The sequence below is a fragment of the Sus scrofa genome, chromosome 14 (genome assembly GCF_054392235.1).
Source record: "Sus scrofa isolate SSC_HxYL_T2T_F1_AM1 chromosome 14, Sscrofa_HxYL_maternal_Yorkshire_Landrace_v2.0, whole genome shotgun sequence".
In the NCBI taxonomy this organism is placed as follows: domain Eukaryota; kingdom Metazoa; phylum Chordata; class Mammalia; order Artiodactyla; family Suidae; genus Sus; species Sus scrofa.
In genome coordinates this window covers 100,986,343-101,008,780 of record NC_139396.1, presented here as the reverse complement: position 1 = coordinate 101,008,780, position 22,438 = coordinate 100,986,343, and the positions used below count along the sequence as shown (strand labels likewise).

At 39.2% G+C, this 22,438-nt stretch overlaps 2 long non-coding RNA genes across 2 annotated transcripts in view; one reads left to right on the top strand and one right to left on the bottom strand.

Annotated features, from left to right (window-relative positions):
• The window catches only part of LRMDA (leucine rich melanocyte differentiation associated), a 1,116,486-nt gene that overhangs the window by 271,304 nt on the left and 822,744 nt on the right, over nucleotides 1–22,438 (bottom strand). The window lies entirely within an intron of this gene.
• LOC146396895 (uncharacterized) lies at nucleotides 359–22,211 on the top strand. Its single transcript, XR_014828178.1, has 2 exons — nucleotides 359–771; nucleotides 18,583–22,211. It is a non-coding gene; the product is annotated as an uncharacterized LOC146396895 (long non-coding RNA).

Sequence of the window (22,438 nt, the reverse complement as noted above, 5' to 3'; positions counted from 1 at the left end):
CAGATCAGATCATTGAAATTTCCAGAATGCTCTCCTCCTCCAACTTGAAATCCCTTTTATCCTTTGGACACTTATTTTATTCATCCTCTCAGCCTTCACAGCTGGGTGTCCTCTCTCTCCTGCCTGCTCTGACCCTCCAACAGTGTAAATACCACCCATTTAAGGCCATCATGTGAAGTCTTGCCACTTCTAGGTTGTTATTTTTTTTTCTAGTAAGTACCATATGTAGATTATAAACTGCTTGAGGGCAGAGATTGTGATACAAGTCCTTAGCGCAGAGATATGCCACAGAACATAATCAATAAACTGGTTAAAGAAACTGATGAGAATTTATTCCTCACAGATTTGCAGGGGAAACAGAAATTTGCACTGCACAGTCAAGGGGAGCCAGCTGTACGCCCCTGAGGTAGTCTGCAACCTTCAAGTGGAGCTTCCTAAATCAGTTTAATCCTCACCGCCCTCCCCCCATTCACATGATGTACTCAGAGTTGCCCTATATCCCAGGATGATGGAGGCCCCCCTGTTCCAGCTGTATACCCAGAAGTTCAAGTATCAGCTGCATGCCGAGGGCAAACAGGAAACAGACTTCTCTGGACAAAGAATTGAACAAAGAGCACACACCAGTCAAAGCCAGTTTGAACCAGTCGGTGCTGATCTGCAGTCCTCTCCCGTCCGCTCCCCCCCTTCCCTCAACCCCAAGCTGGCACAAAGACAAGACGAACATCATTGACTCCAATCTTTGGCCTTCTAACCAGGAAAGGACTCGTGAAGGTGAGTGGTTTGCAGACGAAGGGGATATAAAAGAGACAAAACCAGGATAAAAATTAAATAAAAAGTAGCTGTCTTAAACTGTAATTGCAGTCCTCTGCTGAGCACGCTTGCAGATATATAAATGTGATTTACCATCAGCTTGCAACTACAAATCAGGTCTTGAGAAACACTTGTGCTATGAAATTGTTTAATCTCATCAAGCTCTGCTTTCACAGCAAGCCATAAATCACAAAGTCTTTGTTATCATAGACCTCCACCAGCGCCTCTCTGGCAGGCTATGGATCGTGGGTATATATAATCTTGACTGCACAAACACTGGGGTCGGCGCAGGCTGAAATACTTTCATAATAGCCACTGTGCAGCTGGTGGAACACAAGCCTATGATGGATATCTCATTTCCTACAGTCGGCATCTATTTCGAGCAAATTATTACCACATAAATTTCTTGTCAACAGAAACGGCCAATTAATTAAGTTAAAAATTTACTTGTGATCACATCTACAAACCAAATAGAACTGCAAGGCAATTTTCCAGTTACTGAATATACTGCAGGTCAGTTTAATGAATAATTTTTAACTTTGTCATAAACTCAAAGACAGGCTAATATCTCCAGAAACCTGAATGGAGACCAGCTGCCGACAGATTTACACAAAATATATTTATGTGGAATTTGATTGCTGACATCTGGGGACAGAAATAAACTTTCTATAATTACTGAGGCATCTTTGCCATATATATGAATTTCTTTCACCAAAAAATGCAAATCTGTCCCCAGGAAGTGTATTTATATTTTCAGGCAGGGCTGCAGTGGGGCTGGATGGCTCTTGGAAAAATCATTGCATTAAATTCCTGTGCTGGTGATGGGTTCATTATCATGGGAGAAGACAAAAACAGGCAAAGACCTGTTTATCACTGTCCCCCCAACTTCCACACCCCCAAAATCAGGATGCTTGCTTTCTTTGAGGCTGTAAGCTACTCGGCACATGTCCAAGAGTGGGAGGCAGCATGGGGAAGACGGAAGGCTCTGTCAGGTGGTACAGACTGACACAGCTTCCTCTTAGGGTTATTATGCATTTATAACAGATCTACAAGGAAATAAGACCAGCAGAGGGCCCTTCATAATTCCTGTTCTAACCATGTCTCTGCTCTAAAGAAAAGCCACAGCTGTGGGTCATTCTCCAGGTGAGAATACAGAATACAGATGCAGGGAAACACATGAGGTGGGGCTGCTAAGAGCGATGTATTCAACCAGCCACCCAGTGAACATAGGACTATGACTTCTGTCAGGGCCATTAGCAAGTCCAAACATAGAGGACAGTCAAGGTCCTTCCAACGAAAAGCCCCCATCAACTTAAGAATATCACTGTTCCCTACCACACAAATGGTTGCTGATAAATGGTCAGGCTAGACCATTTGGTGTTCCTACAACAGACCCTTACCTTTGGTACGTCTGCAACTTTGCTGCTACAAAGGAGTTTGAGGTCCTTTCCCAAATACCTTCAACATACGGACTTCACATCTCTAAGACCATCACCATGGCTTTTCCTCAGCCTAGAAAAGACCTTTGCTCTACATAGAGATGCTTCCTCCTACACAAAGCTTGACAGTCTACCTTTCTACTTGCTGTCACTGAAGTGCTCAAGAAGCTGCCAGACCACCACTTGGTGGGGATGTCGTAATGGGGATCCGATGCGGGTCTGGTGAGCTGGACTCAGTAACTGTTAGGGTTTTTCAGCCCTAGGAACCTAAATTCTATGATGGTTACTTGCACCCATGTCAGTAAGCTTCCTGAAGGCAGAAATCACCTCACTCATGTAGTTTTCTCAACACAAGCCCATTCTTGCTTGTTTGTTTTCTTAAAAGAGGATTCTTTAAAAAGTTATTGAGGACTAATTTTTCAGTTTTTCTGTGGCATTCGACACATTAGTATCATCACCCATACAAACAACACTGACTCTTTGCCTATTATGTTGAGAGCACTGTGCTAGAATTCTGAGAATTCCAGGAGGCAGAATACGGTCTCACCCAAACCAATTTTAATTAAAGAAGCAAGTCACACAGTGAGCATATACAGTATATCCTGAACACATAGGATAAATGAATGACCAGTGTGCAAAATACAAAATGAGATATAAAATAAATTTTAAATACATGGTAGAGATAATATCAAGCGTGAGAGTGGATGATGGAGGAAAAAAAAAAAAAGGTTCAAGAGTTTCAGAATCTGAAGTGTACACAGAGAAAATCCCATGTGATTCTTTATTTTATCACTTTGGAAACCAAGTGTCTCCACCTGTAAGGCCAAACAGCTTGCCAAGGTCACCACACTAGATAGTGGCAAAAAAGGAATAGTACCCAGCTGTATTAAATATCTGCCCATTGTTCATTCGGTCATACCCAGATCCATCATCCAGTATACTTCAAAATCATTTTTCATTTTTTTCCCTAGTTAATTCCATGTACCTTAAACCAAATTACAAATTCCACTTCCCTGGGTCAGGCCTTGGCTCCATGTGTCTCTGGATTTTCTTTCTGATAACCTGTTTCAAAGTGTCCCCTTTGGCAATGATCTTCACTGCAAAGACATTGCCCAGACACTGAATTTTACCAATAATCTATTGTGGATTCCTCATGTGTGAAAGTATCTAACCCCCCAACACACCCCCCACCTGCACATACACACACACCCACACCCACATACGCACACCTCCAAATAAGGATTAAATGAACAAATTGACTGAATTAAATCTTAGTTCAACCATTTACTAGTTATGTGACCTTGGTTTAGTTTCTTAACATCTCAGTCCCTCAGTTTCTGTGTCTAAAAATGTGGCTAAACCAATACCTACCTCATACTGTTGTTATAAGAATTAAATTAGATAATACATATAACATTTTAAAACAATGCCCATAAAAAGTCTTACTATTTTTTTTATCCCTAGCCTGTATGAACTTTTGGCAGAGTAAATCTCATATTCTTACTTCAAGCTATATAAATTTTATCATCTTTTATTTGCCCTGTACTTACCTTGCTGAAGGTGCAAGGAAGAATTAAAAATAAAATGATAATGATGATAGCAGATAACAATCTGTTGCTTATGTTATGTTCCAGGCACTGCTATAAACACTTTACATTCATTATCAACAGCCCTATAGGAGGCAAATATTCTTATTATCTCCAAATTACAGATGTGACCTGGAAAGATTTAGTAACTTATCCAAGGTCACCCAGCTATAATTGGTCAAACTCCAGGTCCCTGCTCTTGTAATTTAGTGTCACCGTATTTGGTCCTTATCACTATATTTCTCCCATTTACAATATTATAAGTATTGTTCATGCCCTCCTTCATCCTCCATTTTTCAGAACACTTTTAACTATTATCTGTATTCTCAAGGATCCTACAGTTAAAACAAGGAAACAGGAAAAATACATATGAAAAGCATATCCCCCCCCAAAAAAATACAAATTTGTTCAAACCCATCTAGTTCCATCATATATTTCCCTACTTAGCAGTTTTTGAGAGCACATAAAACCACAGCACCAAGTCACTGTTTAACAATTTTAGGCAAAATAAAATAATATTTTAAGGAAGTTCAGTTAGCTCGTGAGTTCAAACTTATAACACACAATACTGGCATTTAGAAGGAAGTGATAGGCCAGGGAGTTTCATAGTAAAGCTTTTGTGAAATGAGATTCAGAGACAAAGGACAGGAAATGGGGAATTATCTATATGCTGTCTGAGTGCTACTAACAAAGGCAGGTAATAGTCAATGGTGAGTCACTGATGAAGGTCAGGCGACCTCCTTGAGGGTCGCCACTGCCAGAGTGTCAAGCTCAGGATGAGACAGTGGAATGAAGCAGCAGTGAATAAAGCTGGTCCTCCAGCTGACTTGCTGACCATTAGTAGTATTAGTGACATGAGTGACAATCATATTATATGTAGATGATCATACATGTGTAGAGCACTTTATAGTTTATAAAGCATTTCCACAGTCATTATCTCATTAGGTTTTAAAGAAGCTTCCATGGAGGATGCAATGGCCAAACCTGCAGAGGGAATCTTCACTTTCAGGAGCGTATTTCCAAGGATTGAGAAAAGATACCCATTTTGAGTTGAGTAACCCACAAGATGGCAGATAAGCACAGGAAATGTTGATTTATTAACTAAGTACACAGCTCAGATACTATCCTGAGAAAAATTAACACATGAGTCTCTATATCCAGAGTCTTTAGGCTACACAAGGGAAGAATGCACATACTAGTAAAATATCACTATTGTTACAATATCCAGTGAGAAGCAATGAGAGATTGATGTTGAGTTTCAGACAGGTAGAAATGATTGGCAGGTGGAACATTCAAAAGTTGTATCATAGAAGAGGGAGAACTGGTGTTGGGCTGTGAAAAATCTTTAGGATTTAGATGGTTGGGAAGAAAAAGTGAGATTACATAGATAGTTAATGTACAAATAAGCCTATGTATATTAATTTTTGTATTTAAAAAAATTTAAATTTCTTAAAATTATATGACAGAATTTCTTCCACTTATGTATAATAAAATAAAAATAAAAATAACATTGTGAGTTCCCATTGTGGCACAGCAGAAATAAATCCCACTAGTATCCTTGAGGATGTGGGTACCATTCCTGGCCTTGCTCAGTGGGTTGGGGATCCAGTGTTTCCATGAGCTGTTGTGTGTGTTGCAGACTTGTCTCAGATGCCATGTTGCTATCTATGGCTGTGGAATGGGCCAGCAGCTGTAGCTCTGACTCAACCCCTGTCCTGGGAACTTCCATATGCTGCAGGTGCAGCCCTAAAAGAGCAAAAAAAAAATAAATAAATAAATAAAATTGAAAGCAAAATATTAGAAATAAGCAAAGAAAAAGAAAGAAAGAAAGAAAGAAACCAAACAAGGCAAGGAATGTGGGCTAATGCAATAAAATTTAGAAACCAGAATTCAGTGAAAAAGATTCTGGGATTGACTAGTGGTATACACAGCTTATCATTAAACAACACTATAAATCACAAGTAATTATACAGGGGAGTCTATGAATCCTAAGCATTCTCATTAATACCCTAAAATCTAAAGTGAAGCAAACTTTATATAGGCATTCTTATCTTTTCCTTCTTTTGAGTAATGAATTAAATAAATCCTGGGGTGGGGGAGAGCAAAACACAGAAGCCTAACACATAGGTTCTAATGGGTATGAACACTGAACTGGAGAAGTGACCCCAAGCCCCAAAGTAAACTCTGATGAAGGACATGGAACAGAATGCTATATGAGATAACTGAGGATGAGTATTCTAATAAAGATCACATCCTTCTACAGCAGAGTTATTCTCCTTTCTACACCATTTTCTCAAGCTAAAAAAAAAAAAAAAAAACCACAAATAAAATCTGAAATACAGTCTTCTCTCGGTATCTGCATGGGATTAATTACAGGAGCCCCTATAGATACTAAAAATCCATGGATGCTCAAGCCCCTGATATAAAATGGCACAGTAAGATGAATATACCCAGCCCTCAGTATTTTCAGGTTTCTACCCATGGTAGGTTGAATCCATGGATGTGAAGCCCGCATATACAGAGGACTGAATATTCTTGCCTCTCAAACTAGATTCTGTGAATAAAAGAAACTAGTCTTACGTAAGGTGTAAAGATACTTAAGCCATCCACACCTGAAGTCTCAGAATCACTCAAAAATTATCAGAGGGAAACATGCAAACCTTGATAAAAAATAACAAAAACAAAACCAGAAAAGAGAAGACAGAGCACATCATGCAAAAAGCAAAGAATCTACCAACATCCCAAAAAACAGGAAAAGTATAATAGCTTTAGGCTATCAAACAGCTTAATAAGAGCAAGACCCTAAAAAAAGAGGGACTCAGACGAATGAGAGTTTTGCTTGATCTCAATAGCTGGACTACAATAAAAAATCATTAAATATTTACAGAAGTATAAAAATGTGGCCAATGCTCAAGGGGAAAGACAATCAACAGCTATCAACCCCAAGATGACTTAGATGCTAGAATTATCAAATAAAGACTATGAAGTTGCTATTATAAACATGCTTTATGAGGTAAAATTGAACACATTTGAAATTATTGGAAAAGTAGTAGTTCTCAGGAGAGAACAGAAAATAAACAATTTGGAAATTTTAGAACGGAAAAATTTAATATGTGAGATGAAAATTTCACTGGCTGACATTAATAGCAGAATGGAGTTTACAGAGGAAAGATTCGGTGAACTTGAAGATTGATAAAAATAAATTATCCAAGCTGAAGAATAAAGAGAAAAAATGAAAAAAAGAAAAATGAATAAAGTCTCAAGTCCTGTAGGAAAAATCAAAAGCCCAGCATATGTGGTGTTGAAATAACAGAGGAAGAAAAAAATCACGTAGAAAAAGTATTTGAAAAAATAACATGAAAAAGTTTATAAATTTAGTAAAAACAAAGTCTAAGAGATTTAAGAAGCCCAGCCAAAAAACTAAACCAAAACAACAAAACAAAACAAAAAACAATTGAATTGTTTGAAAAAGAAGACCAAAGGAAACAAAGACTAAAACAGAATCATTCAGATCTATAAAGCTGGAACTCCCATCACGGCTCAGTGGTTAATGAACTGACTACTGTCCATAAGGACTTGGGTTCGATCCCTACCCTTGCTTAGTGGATTAAGGATCCAGCATTGCCATGAGCTGTGGTGTAGGTGGCAGATGCAGCTTGGATCCCATGTTGCTGTGGCTGTGGCATAGACCAGCAGCTATAGCTCTGATTTTACCCCTAGCCTAGGGACCTCCATATACCTTGGCCCTAAAAAGACAAAAAAAAAAAAAAAAAAAAAAGTGAACTATAAAGCATAGAAAGTTGAAAGAGGAGAAAGACCACACTAAAAAGCAAACTATTGACAGAGTAAAGATTGACATAATCATAGTAAATGCACAGAAGAAAAAAAAAGAAAGTAATTATATCAGAAGATAAAGATGACATGTGTATACTTACAAAAATGGAACAGAAAATATATTCAAATATATATTTAAAAAGTCACCAAAATGAAGAAAAAAATTGTCAAATCAAAAGAATTTACCAAGTTTCAAAAAATGATTCACAGAATGATCAACAATTTGATAAATCTTAATGAAGCTACTGAAATTTAAGGGAAAAAATTCTCCAGACATTCCTATAGGAAAAAAAATCACATACAAGGAAGGAAAGACAGGCTTCATACTTAACTAGAATCATATTGAATGCCAGAAGAAAATGAATAATTGCTTTTCACTTAAAATTATTTAGAAAAACAGTATATATCCTAAAAATATTATAACCACCTAAAGTGTCATTCAGATATAGCAGACACAAAGCAGTGAATAAATCCAGGATTTGTGAGCCCTTTATGAAAAGAAAATGTCCTGCAAAGAAAATCCAGCAAATCAGCCTTTCAGTAAGAATTTAGGAATGAAAAAGCTACGATCAAAAGAACTTGTAATATGCCCTGAGTTCATTTAAGTATAGAATCAATACTAAATAAATATGGAGAGTATTCTGTTATAGAAGATAATACAATTGCCATTGACAACATAAAGATAATATAACTAAGGGAAATTGAGCAGTACATGGAATAGTAGAGGAAGCTGTGATCTTCATCCTTCAAAGCAGAGTCAGTGGTCCTAAAACTGACACCTTTTAAAAAAGAACCACTCTAATCTCAAAATATTTATTGACTCTTTTTCTACCTGTAGAGTAAGTGTTGATCCTATTTTTATAGAAATAGGAGTGTTCCATCATTCCCTCTTTCTATTTGCATATAGCAAATCAGCTCCAACAAGAATAAAATCTATTTTAAATGAACAAGTGCTATGTTCTAACTAAACAATATAACTGCCTAAAAAGAACAAACAGGGAGTTCATGTTGTGGCTCAGCAGAAACAAATCCAACTAGTATCCATGAGGATACGGGTTCGATCCCTGGCCTCACTCAGTGAGTTAAGGATCCAGCTTTGCCGTGAGCTGTGGTGTAGGCCAGCAGCTGTAGATCCAATTAGACCCCTAGCCTGGGAACTTCCATATGCCACACGTGTGTCCCCCGCCACAAAAAAAAAAAAAAAAAAAAAGAGAGAGAGAGAAAGAAGAAGAAACATATCTTCATTATCTGTAGTGTTCTATTTGTTCTACTTGACTTTGCAAAGAGACACACCTACACAAATACATACAGTATCTACCTCTAATGTCTGGCCATGTATAAACTGTTTCCAAGAAATGGTCATACTCCTATATACCTGATCACTTTAGAAATGCCCCCAAGTGTTTTCAAGTGAATATATACAGATGGTGCTTCAGGCTCATTATAACTCTTGTGAAGTTAGAAATGCATTTTCTCACCTCATTTCTTTAATTCTTCCAATTTATATGCAGTAAGTTTAGATAGGTTAACTAAAGAGAGGAAATATAGTATGGAAATATTTCTCTTCCTGGTGTGTTTTATTTTTGAATTTTCATAAAAGACTCATCTAATGACTTATTTTAACAACTGCTACTTGTGATATTTCAACAGTTGATGGCACATTATGAATGATTCAGATACCATGAAGATGGCAGAACTGGAAATCAAATGCTAGTGATAAATGTCTTCAAATATTCACAAATGCATGTCTTGCTTTATCTGAAAAATTTTATAAAAATCCCTAAAAGAGGATAAGATATATGAAGATAATAAAAATAATCACGGTAATAGAAGTACATGTTGGCTACTTCATATATGGCAGGTGCTCTGCTAAGAACTCTACATGAATCATCTAATTTCATCCTGAATTATCCCCATGACTTAATATCTTTTTCATTTCCCTGATCCAGGGATACTAAATGGGGGGAAATACTGGAGGACAGGGAATCCTGCTTCCACCTCCCTGCTTCTGAACAGGGAGCTGTATGCCATCGTCCACTCCCACCCTCATTTGAGAACAGTGCTGAGAAGAACTGAGGCATCATAACTGGATGACCAAATTTTATTTTCTTTGAAGAGTGGGAACCCTGAGCTTTGTCATATGTATGAAGTGCCTGACAGTACAGATTGTATGGAGATATGGCAAAGTTTATGAAAGTAATATACAAAGAAAACAAACAGATACCATCCACTAAAAATAATACTGGCAATATACTTTAAACAAACTTTGAATGAAATAGTTTGTATCTGATGATTGTAATGACTTCCCTGATGGATATAAGGTAACATTAATAACTATAAATATCAGTTAAGTATCAGTTTTAAAAGTTTAAACCCAGTGATCATCAAGACATAAATTTCCCAAATATTTACCTAGAAGCCAACAAAAGAAATTCTAGAATACACAGCTTTTGAATCTACTGATACACTTTATTTATTTATATATTTATTTATTGTTTATTTAGCCATGCCCACAGTGTGCGAAAATTCCTGGGCCAGGGATTGAACCCATATCACAGCAGTGACCTAAGCTATTGCAGTGACAATGCCAGATACTTAACCTGCTGAGCCACCAGGGAATTCTAATGTTACACTTTAGCCTAAAAGACTTAAACACTTCCATGAAGCCAAATGAGAGACTTCTTGTCTAGAGGGGATACACATTGAGACATTTAAACTTGGAAGCATAGATCTCTTGCATAGAACGACCACGGAATACCCCACTAAAAAGTCTGCCATAAGAGAAAAGATGTTTACCTCATGTATAGGTTTATAGGTAAGCCCACAGGAAAAAGTAAGTAGTCCTAAGCCAGCATTTTCCATTGTGTGCTTAAAGAACAAACATGCTATGACAAAGAATTCCTTGACTGTGTTTGGAAAATGCTGATAAATTACTCTAGAGTCTCAAAGTCTTTCATACACTAATATGTTATTAATGTCCAAAATGGAAATTTAATGTAAAGCATTTCCCAAACCTTTTGATAATAGAGCCCTTTCTTCCTAGCATACACTCAAACATCTGTCTGACACAATCTGGGGTATTGTTTCTCCTCACAGATCATGGTTTCCAGGCACCATGAAGATCCAGAGAAATCTAGAAACAAAGCATCCCTTGAGTGAGAATTGTGAGAGCTATGTCTGTACAAGTCCCACCCGGGTACTGAGGGGCTCATCTTCCACAGAGGAGAATGGTGTGTTAGGGGACACAGCGTAACTCTCATGCTCTGGGCAAACCTTCCTGGTCAAAAATCCCAGGGGGTCTCTTTTGGCATTTAAGATTCCTGAGGCCTTTTTGTTTGTTTGTTTTAGGGACACAGGTATGGCACATGGAAGTTCCCATGCCAGGGGTCACATTGGAGCTACAGCTTCCAGCCTATGCCACAGCCACAGCAATGCCAGATCCTTAACCCACTGAGTGGGGCCAGGGATCAAACCCACATCCTCATGGATTCTAGTCAGGTTCATTTCTGCTGAGCCACAACAGGAGCTCCAGAATTCCTGAGACTTTATCTTGAGTGAGGTTAGGTGGAAATGATGACAACTAAACTCTGAAGGGAATATAATAACAAACCAGCTACCCTCTTCCTTCATGGGTCCTTCAGGCAGGGATGGTGAAAGAGATGGAGCCTGGAAGCTTCTCACCTTTTCTTATTGGATGACTCTAAAGGGAGGCCACATGCAAGTTAGAGACCCTTCATTTTCCTTTTCCTTTTCTTGAATTAAAGTTTGCGCGCTCTCTCTCTCTCTCTTTTTTTTTTTTTTTTTTTTTGAATGGCTGCACTCAGAGCATACAGAAATTCTGGGGAACAGAGATTGAATCCCAGCTGCAGCTGTAACAATGCCAGGCCCTTTAACCCACTGTGCTGAGCTGGGGATGGAACCCATGCCTCCACAGAGACCTGAGCCACTGCAGTCAGATACTTAAACCACTGTACCACAGTGGCAATTCCAAAGTTCGCTCTTCTATTCTCCAAGGATGAACTCCCATTTTAGGGACACTCAACTCTGTAGCTCGCTATTTGTCCCTCACATATGGAATGAATTAGGCAAATACAATAACCATTTGGGGGTAAAATGTCCAAAATTCTGCTCACTCTTCTTAGAGTTTCCTTTAGATTTTCCCGTATCCATGTGACTGTGTATACACCCCCAACTAAGCAATATCCCTGGTCTATATTATGTCCATGGAACCTATACTTCTGGCCAAAATGAGATCCCAGATGGACCTACAGGAAAAAAATATAGATCAATAAGGCTAAAAGAGAAGCTGCATATTCAATCACTTAACATTGGGAACATTCCTTTGCCACCAAGCGAAGGACTGGAAACTTGAAAACTTTTGTTTCAAGTGGAAAGTATGGAAATTTTTGTAAGGCAGGAATGCTTCTCTGCATGGAGATTTGCATGGAGATTGTTCAAGAGGTCAGTCTTGACTTGGCCTGGATAGCCTAGTGTACAGCGAAGACCAAGGGGGAAAGAACAACTATACGTTGTGATTATTTCCACTGCACTTATCAAATCAATAAAAATATTATTGGTCATGGCCTTCCCGCTGATTAAAAAGGCCAATTTAATTGTTTCTGTGTAGTCACACAACTCTTGAGTGTATATCATGGCATCAGTAAAGAGCATGCAACTGCCCCAAGCCTTGTGGACAGGATGTGAGGCAGCAAGCGATTTAATTAGCGCTTTTAGATTTGCAGCATGCCCTCCTTCCTGCACATACTCCGCTGGAGACTTCCTCTGTTCTCTTTTAAATGCTGCCCTTAGCTGGAACAAAGCAAGGAGCCCAGCAAGCAGCATTTGGTTGCATCACAGAGAGAATTAAAAGGCCCATTATGAGGTAAGTCTCAAGTCATAGCAGAAGGAAAAGAAGACAGGTCATAAAAGAAAATAGGCTGTAGGCGAGAAAACAGCAACTGAAAGAAACTGTCAACACCACAGCATTCTAGCCCCTTGCTCTGCTCTGTAGGAACCAAGTCCTGACAACCTCCTGACTTTGTAATCTACCTTTTCTCCATGAATGTTTCACATGGGTCTTCCTGGCTTTCCAATACAAGACACTGCCAAGGGTGTTGGCCTCTGCCTTTCCTCTACCTGAACCGTACCCCCACCCAGCTTATCTTTATACTTGAGACCTCAGCTCAAATGTCCTTCCCTCAGGGAGGCCTTCTGTGACCTCTTAGCCAAAGGAGCCCCTCTCCCTGTCTGGACACTGCCATCATGCTGCTCTAGAGCATTTTATTTGAGGCACCACCTGATATTTGAAAGGACATAGTTTATTTGCTTACACATTTTTTTTTGTCTGACTGTACCTATTAATAGAATAACTACACAAGAGCAGGAAGTATTTGCCTTCTTCACTGCTGTACCCTCACCATCCAGCATCTGCACAGATGCTGTAGAGGCTCTATAAATACTGACAGGAAAAAATAATGGGTCATGAACTGAGTGAAAGGGAAATTAACTAACACTCACCTCGTGGCCACTTCTTCTTGCCCACCTCACATAGTGGCATTGGGTAGTGTACAGAGCATGCATTGGATAACATGACATGTAGGCCTTGCCCCTGTCACTTACTGGCTGTGTGGCCTTGAGCAATTTACTTACCCTCCCTGGAACATGATTTCCATCTCTTGAAATGGGTATACAGAAAGGACCAATCTCACAGGGTTGTTATTAGAAATCCTTTAAATGTATGAAAAGAACTTAGAAGAATTTAATGCTTAAATTGTAAATGCTTAAGAAATGTTGTTATTGTTGTTATTGCTATAATTAAATCTTACTATATACCTAAAAAAGAAGGAGGGATTGAGGAACTTTCAAGCATGTGCATCACTTTTTAAAAATTCCTAACCTAATACAACCTATTCATCCAAGATAAGGGGGTGAATTTATATATGTTCTCTTCCATCTCGAGATGTCACAGAGTGACAAGTTCAACAGCCAAGCAACCTCATCTTCTGGATGGACCAATAAATCTGCACCGTCTATATCTGCAGAGTCCTGCCCCCTTGCCAGCACACTCATGAGTTGCCCTTATGAATAATTTGGGTAGAGAAGGCAAAGTTGCCATGTTGAAAGCTGCAGAAGAGACTCTTCATTCAAACAGGATTAGGTTGGTGGATGAGGCAAATTGGAGCATGCAAAATTTATTGGATATCATAAAAGGGAAGCGGGGCTAGGGCCGAGGAGATGGGGGGTTCGATTACTGCTGAATCGCCAGCATAATAACCAGCAGCACATCTCAGTAAGCCACCCAGGCGAGGAGGCACTCTACCAGATGATTGCTTTATGTCACCACCAATGCTGCTGGCCCATCAACTATGACCCCGGGAGTAGCAAACCCCATCATGAGAAAGGGAGAAATGTAAATTTCAAAATAGATATATAAATATTCGGTGGCCCGGGGTTCCATTAGTCATTTATATTCCTGACTCTGGAATGCAAAAATGTAAATCCAGGGCCTCTTCTGAAGTCAGAAGTCACGGAGGGTTCATATAATAATCTCTCTGACAAGGGCTAAGCTCCGGTTGGCAATAAAACCAAGGGGGCCAATAAGTTCACTAAACGTGCTGGGAGAAAACAAGGGAGAGACACCCTCTCAACCTCACACGGGGGGGAGAGAGAGATTGACTGACTAATCAAGCCCATCCCACAATGTCAGAGATTTCCCTGATGTGATAGGGGTGTAAGGACAGAGCTGATTTGCTCACTGACAGGCTGACATCCCTGTAAGCAGATCGCTCCAAAGCTCATTCTCGAAGCTCTAAGGAGCATGGCATATTTTCTGATTTACTGCCATTTTATCGCTGCTAGAAATGGACACAGGGCAGATGCCCACAGTTCTAAATGAGGGTAAATGATGTCCTTGATGCAGGCACTCCTAATGTCCTTAAAAATGAAATCATTAAGAGTTACATCAGATTGAGTTTGATCTAACCTAACAGAGGCGAGGAAAGCAAAGGGGGAGAGGGTGGAAATACAAAGAAATGAAATACGAGAAATACAAGAAGTGAAAATCCCACTGGTACAGCCTTGTGGAAGAGAAGTACAGAGGCAGGTACTAGCCCTGTCATTCCTAACCATAAGAGAGGAAAGAAATAGAACATCCGATAATGAGGCAGCAGGAAGAAAGGAGGTGATCTACCCCAACCCAAAGACAGAGAGGAAGCTAAGACACAGGGGATAATGTTAAGATCACACAGCTGATTAGGCTCTGAATCTGAACCTCCTAATTAACGCCTAGTCCGGCCTCAGGGCCATCAAGCCAGGCTACATCTGCACAACCCCTCTCCTCTTCATTTCAGATTTCACTGAAGGTCCCACATCTAATCTAATATTTACATAAAAGCCCACTCCCCAGGGTTCAAAGTTAGAGACATAGCTCATGTCGGACACTAGGCTATAGTATAGGAGAAAATTTAAGAGATATAAAACAATTACTTATAAATGATATTAGTGACAATATACAGTATTTATGTCAATAGATTTCATGAACATTGCTCAGGGCAAGGTGTAGTAAGTGCTCAAAGTAAAAAAAAAAAAAAAAGGTGAATTTAAAGAAAAACTTCAGGCAAACAAGAGTATAGGTGACTGTAGATTGGAAAGTACTATTCTAGAAATACACTGAATGGATTTTCCAAGTTGATTTTGTCAAATGAAATGTTTGACACAAAACTGATTCTTTTGCTCACAAGCTCAACAGCCATGGACAGAATCAATATGGTCAGCCAAGAATATCATGTGTACAGTAGAAGAGTATTTAGCCCCAGTGAAAATAATGAAAGTCTGATACATGGTCTAACATAGATGAACCTTGAAAACATGATGCTCACAGAAATAATCTAGACATAGGAGTCCCCTGGTGGTACAGCATGTTAAGGATCCAGTGTTGTCACTGCTGTGGCTCAGGCTGCAGCTGCTGTGACATGGGCTTGATTCCCTGGCCCCAGAACTTCTGCATGCTGCAAGCATGGCCAAAATATATATGTATATATTTAAATGTATATAGATAGATAAACATATCAAATTTATATATCAAAAAAAAATATATATAGAGAGAGTGATTCCACTTATATGAAGCATCTAGAATAGGTAGACAGAAAGTAGAATAGAAGTTACCAGGTGCTCAGGAGAAAGAGCATGGAGACTTATTGATCAGCAGTTATAAAGTTTCTGTTGGGGTGAAGAAAAAGTTTTGGAAATAAAGAATGGGATGGTTGGGCAATGCTGTGAACGTGATTAATGCCACTAAAGTGTACACTTAAAATGGTTAAAATGGCACATTTCATGTTAGATATATTTTACTAATTTTGAAAATCAGTAATTTAATACAGCAAATCCCATTGACTTGTACACAATCAAGAGGTTGAATTGTATCCCATGTGAATTACATATTTCAATAAAACTATTAAAAACAAAGCATATAACATACTGAAGTTAGGGACATTCTTACCTAGAGAGAAGAGGCTGCATATAGTGACCTATGGAAATTCTTACTCACTGTGGGACTGTCATTCCATACCAAATCATCCATTTCATCTAAGAGAGAACCATCTAAGAGAGGTTTGTTAAAACCTGAAGTTATTGGTACTTTAATCATGGGTCTTTTCTTGATCATTGTCCTATAAGAACTATCTGGGAAGTTTCAGATTATATTAATTTGGATTGCCACCCAGAGACTGAATGTTCTCTGGAATCAAAACACACTTATCTCTTATGCAACACTTTAGAATTTGGAAATCAGGTCTCAAATTGTCATCTACTCAATGTATATAAAGATACTAGGGTACCATCCAAGACTTATTTAAAATGCCCCATTGTACCAAATATAAAGTTAGTGATGATACTGTGCTATGTATACATTGGTATTTCAAGGTCCAACATACCGAGTTATAAGTGAATAAGCAGTACAGCCTTGTGTTATAAACATGGAATGTAATAAACAGAGCTAAGCTTAAGGGCAGCTTTATCACCAACTAACTTTTATTACTTACCTGTACCATAGTTTCCTAATCTGGAAAATTGAGATAATAAATCTTTCCTCATTAGTGAGAGCTAAATTAAGTAAAATGATGAAAAGCATGAGTTTACTGGCATATAGCAAATATTCAACAAATGGTAGTTAAAGACATACTCAGAAACACAGACAAAGCAATACAGTCTAGAAAAAGAATTATTGGTAAGTAATCATTTGTGTGCCTCTAGCAGGGAACAGGTAATCCTGTCCCCATAAAGAAGTATTCCAGGGAGAAACAGATGCATTCTCCAGATTCTATCATTATAGGACAAAATAGCCTGAAAAAACATCCAATTACTTTTGTTCTGTAACAGAAACTATTATTATTACTAATACTAACACAACCATTTATTGTTCACTTATTATGTACCAAGCATTTTACGACACAGTTTTGACTATCCTCTTGAATCTTCCTAACAACTCTACAAGATAAGTACATTTAGTAGCTCTTTTTCCAGATCAGTTAAACAAAGCTTAAAGGAAAGTAACTGGCTTGAAATCATATGGAGATTAGTGCCAGGATTCAAAGCCCAGGCAGCCGGGCCTATAATCTTAACCACTATACCATCATCAATGCTCATTTAGAAATCTTGCAGATACTTAATGTCCTTTTCCAGTTACACTGATACCAGGGGAGGGGGGCCCTAGAAATCAGATGTGCAGAGTCTGATTCCTTGCTAACCACCATGTTTCAATGCAAACAATGCATTAGTCTTCTGGTTTGTTAAGTCAGGTTCGTGTGTATAAACTAACAAAGACATCTCTAATCTATGGATGAACTAATCCAACCAACATCAAACCAACACACATTCAAAGCTGAAGATGTGACCCTTCCCTCATAGTAACAAATGTCCAGTCACCTTGAGAATCAGCCCAAAAGAGCTTGATAGGTCTCCTCGGACCACTCCCTAACCCATTCTTTTAAGTTCAAACACAAGGCTCCCAACCAAGATGTCCATGAACTTGTCATAGACATCAAAAGCCCCTAGCCTTGTAGAAAACGAGAAGCACTTCCTGAGATTGGCCCAGGAGAAAGGCACATGTTCCAGAGTGTTCCCAGGGCAGAGGAGGCAGACTGGCTACCTCAGGTGTGAGCAAGGTGAGGAGAAGTGACTTTATCAACCAGTGGGCAGTGGGGCTTGATGAAGTCACAGAGCCCAGTACTGATTCTAAAGGTCCTCGTTGCTGAAGCTTGACAGATGCTACCCAACTCTCAGCCTTGATGGAAGAAGAGTAATAAAAATATTGCCCTCAAAGAAAGAACTCCATACCACTCAACCTTTCTTTTGGAAAGTGAAGTTTCTCCATAAAAACATGAATAAAATACAGGGAACCACTAAAGGATTGGGAAAGACATACATAGATCAACAATTCCTCTGTTTCTGCTTCCTGCTACACACACACACACACACACACACACATACACACACACACACAGAGCATACCTCTATGCAGGTCCCCAGAAGTCATGAGGATCAAATACAAATTTCAAAAGTTGTAAAGGGGGAAATCTATCTCAAGCAACTTAAGGGATAACTGTCACTGGAATTAATACAGTTGGAATGTTTAGAATTGCCATGGGTTTCTTCACTTTTGAAACGGGTCAGGTTCCTGTTTTGAATATCACAGTGAAGGGCTATGCTATCATACAATGTTCTGGGCTAAGGACAGCTTATTTAATTTACTGAACCACACATATAAATGGGCAAGGATGAGTCCAAAAGGTTAAGCATGGGGTATGATTCTTCTCTCTCTCCATTTCCCATATTACTAGAGTATCCAATTAATTTTTCTTTCTCAAAGGTGTTTGAAACTATGTTTTACATTTTTTAGTGTGTCTCTTTCTCTTTAGCTCTGACCGCTCTTCCTGGGAATAAAAGCAGACCAGATACAAGGAGCAGAGATCCGCAGCTCTCTGATGGGACAAAGCTTCTGCAGTTTAAGAAAGTAAAGTCCGAAGTGCTGAACTGCCCCCAGGCAGACAGCATGAAAATCAACTCAGCTGATTCAAATCTTTGTAGCTACATTCCTTCAACTAAAATGACCATCTCATCTGCAAATGAAAAACACATTTCGATATGCTTTCTTTCAGCATTAAAGGTAAATGCATATATTACTGCTAAAAGGAGGAATCCAGGGTGAATTTACCCCAGATTCTCAGACTTTCTTTAGATTGAACCAGCCCCTTCCAAACAGCAGTAAGAAGTTTAGCCCTTGAAAGATTATCTATAAGTAAGTTATGATGAAAACAAATCTATCATTAGGCTGAGAGAAGACATTGAAATGACTGCAAAGTTTCCATTCTCTTTTCAGATCTGTAAGGTTATCAGAGTTGATAAAGGTTTTGACACTAAAACAAAGGAAAAACACCTCCAAGTTACAAACTTAACTATCTCAAGATGGCTCATCACCAAAAACCAACTTAGATCTTTCAAAAAATACACCTCACCCCATGTGCTATTCTTCCATTTGAGTACACAATGAGTGTTACCACAATGAGTGTGTACCACACAGCAGCACTGCGCTGGGTGTGGGCTATTCCGAAATGAACACAGCAGAGTCCCTTGCCTATCCTGACAGTCCAGTGGGCAAGAGAAGATTGCAAACATCTGGGATGAGTGATGTAGAAGTTGAGCAGGATGAACTGGGAATCTGAGGTTAAAAGATGCAAACTATTGCCTTTGGAATGGATAAGCAAAGGGATCCTGGTGTATAGCACTGGGAACTATGCCGGGTCACTTGTGATGGGGCATGATACTATGAGAAAAAAAGAATGTATACATGTATGTGTAACTGGGTCACCTTGCTGTGCAGTAGAAATTGACAGAACACTGTAAACCAATGATAATGGGGAAAAAAATAAAAAGAAGTTGAGCGATGGCTTATGAAAGAACATTTTATGAATGCCTAAAAGGCAAAACGATAAAGTGCCCATTACACAAACCTAAGGAGACAATGCCTCTGCAGAATCATCACTGGATTCAGATGATAGGTCAACACCATTTCTCAAACTGAAGAGTTTTTGTTTTGTTTTGATTTTTCTGTGAACGCCACACTTCTGATTTTTGGCAAAAGTATAAAAAAGAGAGAAAATGAGATTAATCTATGACCACAAAAAACCACATCTTTTGGAAGTCCCTTTTGTTGTCTCACTTTATAATAAAACAAATTGAAACCTTTCATTAAAAACAAGTTTGGTTTGAAATTAACTTCCTAGAGAGGAAAAGATGACCTCAGAGTTACCTTCAAAAGATGGATCATTCTCAGTTTGGAAGGTATGTTTCAGAAGAATGACCTATTAATTCCTTCTTTTAATTATGGATGAATTTATAAAGAAGAATTTTCCCCAAATGCTATGGTTAACATGTTCATAAAATTCCACAAAAAAAGATCATATATATTTATGAGGGCAATTTGTTAGGACAAATTTGTATCCTCTGTAGAGAGAATGGGAATCAAAAGTTTGAGGAAGGGCAAATGACTGGCAGCAAGAGTGTGCCGGCTGAAGGAAGGGATAGCCCAGGGCCATCTGTGCCAACAGAAGGGCACACATCCCACTGGCCAACACCACTCCTCCCGGGGAACTTGCTGGAAAGCATGAATTTGTCAAGATTCTCTTTGGGGGGAAAACTGGGAGCAGCATAATCTAAGAACCAAGAGCCATGGATTTGGAAGGCTGGGAAAGAATCCAGAGGGTAGGGGTCAGTGTGCACTCCCCACGCCAAGGGCCAAGAAAATTGCACCACGGAAAGTGAATGACCCAAGACCAAGCAGAGAAGATGGAAGTGCCAAGTGTACATGTGCCACAAGAGTCCTTTGAGGTCAGTTATCCCAGGTATTCATTTGATGCCTAATAAAACTGAGGCCCAGAAGGAGGAGGGGAGTTAACAACTCCACCCAGGGGCAAAGCCAGAACTCAAATCTGAACACAGGAGAGTGTGTTTTCATCCCCCAGCTCTGCCTTCTTCACTGAGAATTACCCACAAAACAATAAACCACATCAATGAGAAGCTGAGAGCAGAAGTGGAGTGGATTGGGAGCATGAGGCTGGCATGAATAAATACTGGTGTGGAAAGTTCCAGCCCTAGGAACCTACCGGATTTTTGACTCTATGTGTCAGACATTTGGAGTTCATTTTCTAATTCTGTCACCCAAATTTCTATTCCCCATTAACATTTTTCCTTCTGCAACCACCCTCTAAATCTATGTATGCTCCTCAAATGCCACCGTGAATGTCTGCTTTTTTGGTTATATTCCTCCTATGGTGCTCAGGTGACACTTCAGTAAATTTAACTGATGGGTCCACCATGCAAAGACACAATCTCCCTTTATAAATTTGTTGTAAAAATATTTATACTTGAGACTTTGAGAAATAATATGCAAAACAAATATTTAAAATCCACCTTGCAGACCTATTACTGAAGGTGTATGTACTACTTTTCAAGGCTTATGAAATGAGAAGTGACTTTAAACAACAATCAACCTAAGTATGCAAGGCAAAGTCTAATCCTCTCCTTGATGCTGTGAGGTAAGCACATCCATGTAGTTAGAGGCTGTTGGTTTTGACCGTCTAGCACTCATTCATTCTTCTCTTGGTCACAACCTGTGAGATAATTTTCTTTGGAGAATCAGTACACCCCACCCTTCATTTCATGTGGTTTGGATGAGACTGACCCCATTTCCTGTTACAAAGTATGGGCTGGTCCCTGGTGGTTAGTTCATGGATTGAAATGTAACCCAAATCTAGCTAATGAAAAGTCATTTCTGCAGTTTTGTGTGAACCACTGCAAAAGAGCATCTTTCCATTAGGGTTGCTACACTGGCCAGGAGTAATCCTTTAGCAGATTTTGGCTATCCTACCAAAACTTGTTTAAAACAAAAACTAAAACCCACCTGAACTACATAGGAAAACAGAACCGAGACACAGAGAAAGGAATTATTGACAAAGTTATTTGAACACCTGAGCCTAACACAACCCTGAGGGTATGTGATAGACTATTGATAAAAATGACTGCACTATTCCCCTTTATCTCTATATATACACCATTTTTCTATGTGACCTCCCTACTCTTCCACTGAGAGGTGGAATCTTCTTCTTGGGCTTGGCCGTGCAACTTATTTTGGCAAATGAGGCATGAGAAAATGTAATTAATATGAATAAATGCTTGAAAAGTCCCTGAGAATTAGAGTTTGCTCTCCCTCATTAGGAGAACTTTTCTGCTACCAGTCCACAAGCCAAGTCTTGCTTACTAGAAAAAGAGAGACATCCTGGAGAGCCATTTCAGCCAGTCCAGCTGAAGCCTCAGACAGTGAGATTATCCTCCACTATGTAGCCCTGGCAGAGTCAGCTAGGTGAGAACCACCCTGTTGAACTAAGGATTGTGACTTATTCAATAACTTTTATGTGATGCCATTAAAATTGAAGGTGGTTTGTTACCAAGTGAAGGCTAACTGATCAAGTATTAAAACAATTTTTTCCCTTCAGCAATATGAATTGAGTTTGTATCACATATAACCCAAAAGTTAGAAATAATCAGTGCCAGAGTTCCCACTGTGGCTCAGCAGGTTAAGAACTCAACATAGCCTCCATGAGGATGTGGGTTTGATCCCTGGCCTCCCTCAGTGGGTTAAAGATCCAGTGTTGCCAAAAGCTGTGGTGTACATCACAGATGTGGCTCGGATCTGGTGTTGCAATGGCTGTGGCATAG